This window comes from Coturnix japonica, chromosome 29 (genome assembly GCF_054131305.1).
Source record: "Coturnix japonica strain WE chromosome 29, WE-NBRP24, whole genome shotgun sequence".
Lineage (NCBI taxonomy): Eukaryota > Metazoa > Chordata > Aves > Galliformes > Phasianidae > Coturnix > Coturnix japonica.
In genome coordinates this window covers 7731631-7741522 of record NC_140691.1, presented here as the reverse complement: position 1 = coordinate 7741522, position 9892 = coordinate 7731631, and the positions used below count along the sequence as shown (strand labels likewise).

At 50.2% G+C, this 9892-nt stretch overlaps 1 pseudogene; it reads left to right on the top strand.

Moving 5' to 3' along the window:
- Positions 1 to 1689: 1689 nt before the first annotated feature.
- On the top strand, positions 1690 to 2933 carry LOC146755935 (uncharacterized; annotated as a pseudogene).
- Positions 2934 to 9892: the final 6959 nt, after the last annotated feature.

Here is a 9892-nt window from a genome sequence, read left to right as displayed (position 1 = left end):
TAAATAAATAAATAAATAAATAAATAAATAAATAAATAAATAAATAAATAAATAAATAAAACGAGATCCATTTGCTTCTTGTACATGGCCTGATGCCCCTTCGACCTTCAGAGATCCCACCAGACTTTTGTTGACGGAGAGTATGAGATCCAGCAGAGAGAAGCTCTCCACTTTGGTTCCTCCATGGCTTGGTCAAGAATCTCCCATCTGTGCTCTGCACGAATCTTCTGGATGGCACATGCCCTGCTGTGCTGTCCCTGCAGCAGATACTGGAGTGAAAAAGGCTCCCAAAAGGGCCAATGGCCTGACAACATGAGACTCCCATATGTCTGCAGAGGGCACCTTCCACTTGCTCTCCATGAAAAGAAGACAGGAACAGACACTGATGGTCTCCTCTGTTGGCCATTTCCATTAGATCTGACCTGTCTGCTCTTCCATCCTCAGGCAGATCTCAGTGCACTCTCACAGAGGGCAGTTGCCCTTCCTTGACTCCTCACCCAACCCTTGTTAAGACTCTGTACTCCCCTTGTGCTACAGTGAAGTTGTGGAAGCCATGTAACTGTGTCCCTGTGGTCCAAACAGGAGCTCAGGCCTGCAGATCATCTGTGGTATCAGTGTGCAGAACGTGAAACACAGACATTAGACAGATCGTGGGTCTTGGATTCGACGTAGCAACACAGACACTCCATGGGCATGGCTTTCCTGAAGGCCCTGTGCTGCTCTTGCAGATGAGTGTGAATACACCAGACAGCCGGTGCTATCCCCTCTCTGGCTCTCAGCTGATGCCCAGGAAGGAGGTGTCTATCTCAGGGATTTCCCACATGGTTTACAAGCATTTGCAAACATCAGGAGCAGCCCAGGCACCTTGGGCATCACCCAGTGTCTGTGTGTGAGCAGCTGCCTCCCAGCTGAAGGACCGAGGACTCAGAGCAGGAGCTCACATGCAGGCAACTCCTTGTGCTCTTCTGAACTGAATCAGAGGAATCCCAGCTCCTGTGGTTCTGTGGGGAGCTGAATCTCGTTTCAGCTCCAGGATTTCTGTCAATGGATGAGATTTCTGCACTGCCTCAGCTGGATCACTGTCCTGCACAGGGAAAGTCCAAACCTCCCTGTCCTTGCCTGGGTGCCCTTTGTGCTTCATCAAACGAACTCTAGTAGCAATCGCTATATGTCTCCATCAGTCACTGACCACTGGACATGTGGTGGTTAATTGAGCGGATTTCAAAACACAGTCATGATGCTGTTGTCTTTCAGGAGATGTTGACCTTGAGGACCCAGGGAAATGTCAGGGGAGATGAGTGGGAAGGATAAAAATGAGATCATCTGCTATTGAGCTGGGCCACGCTCCTGGGACACAGGGAGCTCATAAAAGTGGATGGTGCTGTAGAGAGACAGCTATGCCCAGGAGCGTCTCTTGTGCACAGAGAGACACCCATTTGCTGTGTGGATAAAGAGAGGCCAGAGTGGGTGGGGAACTAGTTCCCGCCCACACAACACAGAAGGTGTGAAAAGCTGTTCTGAGCACCTAGTTTGGAGGTAGTCAGTGTTTGAGGGCTGCCTGGACTACCCACTCAATAAGGCAGCAGTGGGAGTGGAGGCTGCATCATGTGTGAGCACGGGTCAGTGTTCTTGTCTTTTCTCAGGTAACTTGCTCTTCTGTTGACAGGACCTGATGCTAACACTTCAAACATGGTCCTCACCAGGAAACGGGCTTCCCGTGCAAAGACTGTGTCAACCCAAACAGAGGGTCTGCTCCAAGATGCGGCAGTTCAGGTCTCTGGCTGCCAGGAGTGCCTCAACCTGCTGCTGCCAGGAGAGGATGGGAAGGATGCAACTTGTGTGCGGTGTGAGCAGCTAGATGAGCTGCTCAGCCTTGTGGTGGAGCTTAGGGAGGAGGTAGTTAGACTGCGGACAATCAGAGAATCTGAACAGGAGAGGCTGGGGTCCATTAAGGACTGTGAAATTGAAATTGATGGGTGGTGCCAGGCCCTATCGGCCCTGGGATCCAGGCACACAGCTGAGGCTCCCCAAGAAGCATGTTGCCCCCGGTCACCTTGCGAATAGGCGATAGAAAGGAGTGTGCAGATGGACTGTGCTCCTGCTGCACTGAGCCCTCAGTCCTCGTTACCCCTACCAATACAAATGTAGAGGTAGGGGGTGTGGGACTGTCGGCAGAGCCTCTATCCTGCAGTTGCCAGTCAGACCAAAGTAGTCTGAGAGAAAAGGATGGGTGGAAACAGGTACCGGCAGCTCGGCGAAGTGGGAGTCCCCCCCCACGACCATGCTTGGCTCCCCAGGTGCCTCTGCAAAATAGGTTTGGGGCCCTGGAACCCGAGGGAGAGGTGAATGCCGATGTGGAAGCAGCCCCACCTGTGAGGGTGCCTCGGGGGAAGCGGACACACCCACGCCTCAAAACTTCTTCCACACGGAAGGATAGAAGGGTAGTCATCATAGGCGACTCCCTTCTGCGAGGAATGGAAGGCCCTATATGCCAGCCTGACCCTACCCACAGGGAGGTGTGCTCCCTCCCCGGGGACATTGCTGGGAGACTTCCCAGTCTGATCTGCCCTTCTGACTACTATCCCCTGCTGATAGTTCAGGCTGGCAGTGAAGAAGTTAGTTAAAAAAGCCTGAAGGCTATCAAAGATGATTTCAGGGGACTGGGGCGGGTAATCGAAGGAACAGGTGTGCAAGTGGTTATTGCATCTGTACCTTCAGTGGCAGGGAGGGATACTGAGTTGGGCCTAAAAACCCACCTCTTAAACAAATGGTTAAAGAGTTGGTGCAGACATAGGAGTCTTGGTTTTTTTGATCATGGGGCAATTTATTCGGCTCCTGGCATGACAGCTGCAGACGGAAGCGGCCTGTCTCAAAGGGGTAAGAGGGTTCCAGGTGAGGAACTGTCAGGACTTATTGACAGGTGTTTAAACTAGGTAGGATGGGGGAAGGGGACAAAACAAGGGTCACTGGGTCTGAGGCAGCAGTTCAGGTCTTAAAGCAGAACTCGCTGGGTGCAGACAATGGAGTTAAAAGGCATGGAGAGGGGTGGAGAGATGCTGCCTCTCTCAAGTGCATCTATACCAACACGCAAAGCATGGGGAATAAACAGGAAGAATTGAAGTTCTGAGTACAGTCACGTGGCCATGATCTCATTGCGATCATGGAAACGTGGTGGGACAGCTCGCATGACTGGAATGTTGTCATGGAGGGCTATGTGCTTTTTAGGAAAGATCGGCTGGCAAGGTGGGGTGGTGGAGTTGCTCTTTACGTGAGAGAGCAGCTAGAATGTATTGAACTCCACCTGGGGGAGAGTAATGTAGAAGTCGAGAGCTTGTGGGTGAGAATCAAGGGCCAGGCTGGCAAAGGGGACACTGTTGTGGGTGTGTACTACAGGCCTCCTGATCAGGAGGAGGAGGTCAATGAGGCCTTCCATAAGCAACTGGAAGTAGCGGCACACTCCCAGGCACTGGTGCTTATGGGGGATTTCAATTATCCAGATATTTTCTGGACAACCAACATGGCCAGGCATGCGCGGTCCAGACAATTCTTGCAGTGCATTGAAGACAACTTCCTGATGCAGGTGGTAGAGGAACCAACGTGGGGTGGGGCATTGCTGGACCTTATTCTCACCAATAAGGAAGGACTTGTTAAGGAAGTAAAAGTTGGGGGCAGCTTGGGATGTAGTGACCATGAGATGGTGGAGTTTGAGATCCTGAGTGGAGGAAGCAAAGCAAAAAGTAGGACTGCTACCCTGGACTTTAGGATAGCCAACTTTGATCTCCTTCGGGACCGACTTGGGGCTATCCCATGGGCCAGGGTGCTAGAAGGCAAGGGGGCCTGTGAGAGCTGGTTAGTGTTTAAACGGCTCTTCTTCCAAGCTCAGGATTGGTGAGTCCCTGTGACTAAGAAATCGGGAAAAGGTGCAAGGAGACCTGTGTGGATGAGTAAGGAGCTCATGTGCCAGCTCCGTGGAAAGAAGAAAGTACATGATATGTGGAAAAAGGGTCTGACCACTTGGGAACAATACAAGAATGTAGTCAGGGACTGCAGAGATGCGACCAGGAAGGCCAAAACCCACCTAGAGTTGAATCTAGCTCAAGAGATAAAGGATAATAAAAAAGGCTTTTTAAAATACGTTAACAGCAAAAGGAAGGCTAGGGAGAATGTGGGCCCCATACTAGGTGAGGGGGGCGCTCTTGTAACAGGGGATGCTGAGAAGGCGAAAATACTGAACGCCATCTTCGCTTTTGTCTTTAGTGAAAGGGCTCTACCTCAGGAATCCCGAACCCTGGAGGTTGATGAGAGAGTCTGGGGAATGGGAGATTTCCCTTTAGTCAGGGAAGAGGTGGTCCGTGAGTGCCTAGGAAACATTAAGGTCCATAAATCCATGGGACCTGATGGGGTGCATCCGCGGTTGCTGAGAGAGCTGGCGGAGGTCATTGCTGAGCCGCTCTCTGTAATCTATCAGAGGTCTTGGAGAACTGGGGAGGTGCCTGAAGACTGGAGGACGGCCAGTGTCAGTCCAGTCTTCAAAAAGGGCAAGAAGGAAGACCCGGGTAATTATAGGCCAGTCAGCCTCACTTCTGTCCCAGGGAAGGTGATGGAACAGCTTGTGCTGGATGCCATCTCCAGACAACTGGGTGATAAGGAGGTTATCAGGAGAACCCAGCATGGGTTCACCAAGGGGAGGTCGTGCTCGACCAACCTGGTGGCCTTTTATGAAGATGTCACTAGCTGGGTGGACAGGGGGAGGGTGGTAGATGTAGTCTACCTTGATTTCAGTAAGGCTTTTGATACTGTCCCCCATGACATCCTTATAACAAAGCTGAGGAAGTATGGGATAGATGAGTGGACGGTGAAGTGGGTCGAGAATTGGCTGACTGGCAGAGTGCAGAGGGTTGTCGTTGGCGGTGCGGTGTCTGGCTGGAGGCCTGTAACTAGCGGCGTCCCCCAGGGGTCCGTACGGGGTCCGGTCTTGTTCAACATCTTCATCAGCGACCTTGATGAGGGGATAGTGACCACCCTCAGCAAGTTTGCTGATGACACGAAGTTGGGAGGATTGGCTGACACACCTGAAGGCTGTGCTGCCATTCAGCGAGACCTGGACAGGCTGGAGAGCTGGGCAGTAAGAAACTGGATGAGGTTTAACAAAAGCAAGTGTAGAGTCTTGCATGAGGGTAGAAATAATTGCATGCACCAGCACAAGCTGGGGGTAGACCTGTTGGAGAGGAGCTCTGCTGAGAGGGACCTGGGCGTCCTGGTGGACAACAGATTGACCATGAGCCAGCAGTGTGCCCTTGTAGCCAAAAGAGCCAATGGCATCCTGGGGTGCATTAAAAAGAGCGTGTCCAGCAGGCTGAAGGAGGTGATCCTCCCCCTCTACTCTGCCCTGGTGAGGCCTCATCTGGAATACTGTGTCCAGTTCTGAGCTGCCAGTACAAAAAAGACAGGGATCTCTTGGAAAGTGTCCAGCGGAAGGCCACAGAGAAGGTGAAGGGCCTGGAGCATCTCCCCTATGAGGAGAGACTTAGGGAACTGGGTCTGATTAGCCTAGAAAAAAAAGAAGGCTGAGAGGGGACTTGATCCAGGTTTATAAATACCTGAGGTTTTGGCTGGGGGGTTGGACTCGATGATCTCTAGAGGTCCCTTCCAATCCTTACAATTCTGTGATTCTGTGATTTCCCACACGGTTTACAAGCACTGGCAAACATCAGGAGCAGCCCAGGCACCTTGGGCATCACCCAGTGTCTGTGTGTGAGCAGCTGCCTCCCAGCTGAAGGACCGAGGACTCAGAGCAGGAGCTCACATGCAGGCAACTCCTTGTGCTCTTCTGAACACAACCAAAGGAATCCCAATGATACTGTGGTTCTGTGGGGAGCTGAATCCCATTTCAGCTTCAGGATTTCTGTCAAGGGATGAGACTCCTGCTCTGCCTCAGCTGGATCAGTGTCCTGCACAGGGAAAGTCCAAACCTCCCTGTTCTTGTCTGGGTGCCCTTTGTGCTTCATCAAATGAACTCTGATAGTACTCCCCATATGTCTCCAATCAGTCACTGGCCACTGGACATGTGGTGGTTAATTGAGCAGATTTCAAAACACAGTCATGATGCTGTTGTATTTCAGGAGCTGTTGGCCATGAGGACCCAGGGATGTGTCAGGGGACACGAGTGGGAAGGATAAAAATGAGATCATCTGCTGTTGAGCTGGGCCACGCTCCTGGGACACAGGGAGCTCATAAAAGTGGATGGTGCTCTAGAGAGACAGCTGTGCCCAGGAGCAGCACACAGCACAGCCTGCAAATGACAGAAAGAGAAGAGAGAAACTGGAGAGAGCTTACAAGATATGTACTGTGTAAGCGGGCTGCGAGCTCTATGAAAGAGCATTACTCAAAGACCATGATACAGTAAGTCCCTTGCAGTAGACAATGCAGATGCTTTTAATAGAGGGTTATCTAAATGTGGGACAAACCATAGCAGATCTGGCCGCAGGCACTGCATGTTTCTTTACTGTGTTAAAAGCCTTCTGCTCCAGCTGGGGGCTTCTGTGCTGGATTGTAAGAGCACAGCCCTGAGGGCTGCGTGTCCCAGCACGGCTGCAGGCTGTGCAGTGGGGGCTGCAGGTGGGTAACCAGGGCTGTCCTGCAGAGCAGGGTCCCTGCTGTGCCCCAGGGGCTGTGTGCCGGGTATGGGACTCTGCCACCTGCCAGGCTCAGCACTCAGCCTGCCCGGGGAGCTGCCCAGGGCGCTGCGGGGAGACGGGTGGGGGGAAGAAGACCCCGGCAGGGCTTGTGCTGCCACAGCTGCTGCCTGGGGCAGGGGATCACAGCTCCACTGCTCAACAGAATGTTTGTGAACGGTCTTGGCAAGAGGAGAGCGAAGGCAGGTTTCCATTTTCTTTTCTGGGGCAAAAAGAATTGAAGTCAGAAACCTTAAAGGGGCTGTCAGAGATCTGAGAATTTTTCGTCAGTCATTTGCTTGTTTTGTGAACAGTCACACATGATGTGCTCTCAGTCTACCCCTTCTCTAAGAATGGAACCAATTGTAATTATCTTCATTTTCTGCAGGCATGAATAATTCACTTATCATAAAAACAGGAAGCATTATCTAACTGAAACTGAATGCCACTGAAGCTGGGGTAGGGGGCTCTAAGAGCACCTGGGGTAAAGATAAGACAAGAAACAGTAGGAAATATCCAGGGAGAAGGGATAAGAAAAGAAGAGGAAGGTCAGAGTTCCATATGCTGCTTCTGCTTTAGGAATGCTAAAATACATGAAATTAAATGCAAGTAATGGTGCTAAATGTACACTGTTGTAAGAGAATAAAAACATTTCATAGTATAGCAGGAGGAGTGTCTCTGAGAATGGTCTGGACTTGTCATTATCTTCTGCACTCTGAGCAGGACTCCAAGCCCAGGAACAGCAGATGCCCAACAGCAGCTCCATCAGCGAGTTCCTCCTGCTGCCGTTGGCAGACACGCAGCAGCTGCAGCTCCTGCACTTCTGGCTCTTCCTGGGCATCTACCTGGCTGCCCTCCTGGGCAACGGCCTCATCAGCACAGCCGTAGCCTGCGACCGCCGCCTGCACACCCCCATGTACTTCTTCCTCCTCAACCTGGCCCTCCTCGACCTGGGCTGCATCTCCACCACTCTCCCCAAAGCCATGGCCAACACCCTCTGGGACACCAGGGCCATCTCCTACACAGGATGTGCTGCACAGCTCTTTTTCTTTACCTTCTTCATCTCAGCAGAGTTGTCCCTTCTCACCATCATGTCCTATGACCGCTACGTTGCCATCTGCAAGCCCCTGCACTACGGGACCTTGATGGACAGCAGAGCTTGTGCCACCATGGCAGCAGCTGCCTGGGGCACTGTGCTCCTCTATTCCCTGCTGCACACTGCCAGTACGTTTTCACTGCCTCTCTGACAAGGCAATGTTGTGAACCAGTTTTTCTGTGAAATCCCACAGATCCTCAAGCTCTCCTGCTCAGAATCAAATCTCAGGGAAGTTGTGTTCCTCAATTTTAGTGCCAGTTTAGTTTTTGGATGCTTTGTTTTCATAGTGGTGTCCTATGTGCAAATCTTCATGGCCGTGCTGCGGATGCCCTCTGAGCAGGGAAGGCACAAAGCCTTCTCCACGTGCCTCCCTCACCTGGCTGTGGTCTCCCTGTTTCTCAGCACTGCCTTTTTTGCCTACCTGAAGCCCCCATCCATTTCCTCCCCATCCATGGACCTGATGGTGGCAGTTCTGTACTCAGTGGTGCCTCCAGCAGTAAACCCCCTCATCTACAGCATGAGGAACCATGAAGTCAAGAATGCTGTGAGGGAAGTTATGACCAGATGTGTTTTAAATGCAGTGAATTGCCTGTCTATTGGAATTCATGACATGTAATGCGGCTTTTTACTGTTGCAAACTCTTTGTTTTGTTTCAATCGATTTTTATAAGTGTAATGTATTAAATCTTATTCTTTTTTTTAAAAATACCGTAATGCTCTTTACTAAAATGTCATTATTCAAATCAATTCCTCTTCAGCTTGTAACTTCTTAGTGTAGCCCAGACGCACTGTACATAATGAATTAGGCTCTCCGTGAACCTTAAAAGAATTGAGGACATGCAGTTACTCTGTCTGTCCTCCTTCTTGTAAGACATTTCTGGAGCTGTCGGGGTCGGATGTTCTCAGAAGCCCACAATCCAGCAGGAAGCACACGGCTGTTCATCAAACTGTGCGTTGACTTCAGCCTGCAACCGTTTCCAGCTGGTCCCTTGCCCAGTGTTCCCCGTAACGCTGACAATGGAGTTTCAAAATATTCTTTTCTCATCTGACCTGACATCCTGCTTACCCAAGCCCCTCTGCAATAGTTAAGCCTTAGATTGTCCCCTCGTTCGAACTCAATCCCCCTTTTCTTGGACTTTGTAAATACTTTTGCTTGATTACTACATTCTGGGAAAGGGAAGATTTCAAATAACTTCCGCTCTCCACTTTCTGTCTTAGCTTGTTCATTTTGTATTCTTCACAGCTATTCCCACTGGTTTTACACTGCTGTAATGCACACCTCATTTCAACGTACATTAAAACAAGCAAGATGATTGCAGTAATACAAAGCAATAAAGAGTTGCTTCAGCCATGCAAAATCACCCAAATGTCTCCACAGAGCATTTAAAGGCAGTGGAGCTCAGGTAGGCTCTCTTGGTTTCCCTTCTGAATTCTGCTAGGTTGCATCGCTTGGTAGCTCTCAGAAGCTGTCAGTGGCCACAGACTGGAAAATTGCAATTGGTCTCAGTTCACACAGCTGGCTGGTTTGTCTCAGGCTAATCCTGAACTGTCTCAAGCGACTGCTTTGGGGCTCTACAGAACAGCAACTTCAGAGATCTCTTTCTATTACTAAGTTTTTGAAAGAGCAATTTGCTCTGTTAATTATCCATCATTTCTGTGCAGTCTGTTTTGTCAGACTTGTCTTTAGCTTCCAAGTTGTATGTGAAGAATTGTTTCCGTTGTAATGCACAATGTACTAAAAACTGAGAGATGAAAATGTGAAGAGTTTTTCCAGCTTTGATTTCATGTCTGGAATTTTGGAACCCACTACTTGCAGTTGTTAATCTGTCCAAACTGGTCTGGTTTGGGATGCCCTCGTACTTCTTGAATCGCTCTGCTGTTAAAGGCGGAGCAATTCCTACAAGTGCCATGGCCCCACTGTTGTTCTAATTCTTGTTTCTTTGTTTTCCACACACTGCTTTTCAAGCCTCCTTTTTCTTTACAGTCAAAGTGAGAATTGCACTGTGAGGTGTCTGAACCTTGTTGTGCCTATACATAAATAGAACAGCAGCAAAGCCAGACAGGTGACTGTGCTGACAGCTCTCGTAGCCAGTAACACGTAACTGTGCTAAATCCCTTGTGAC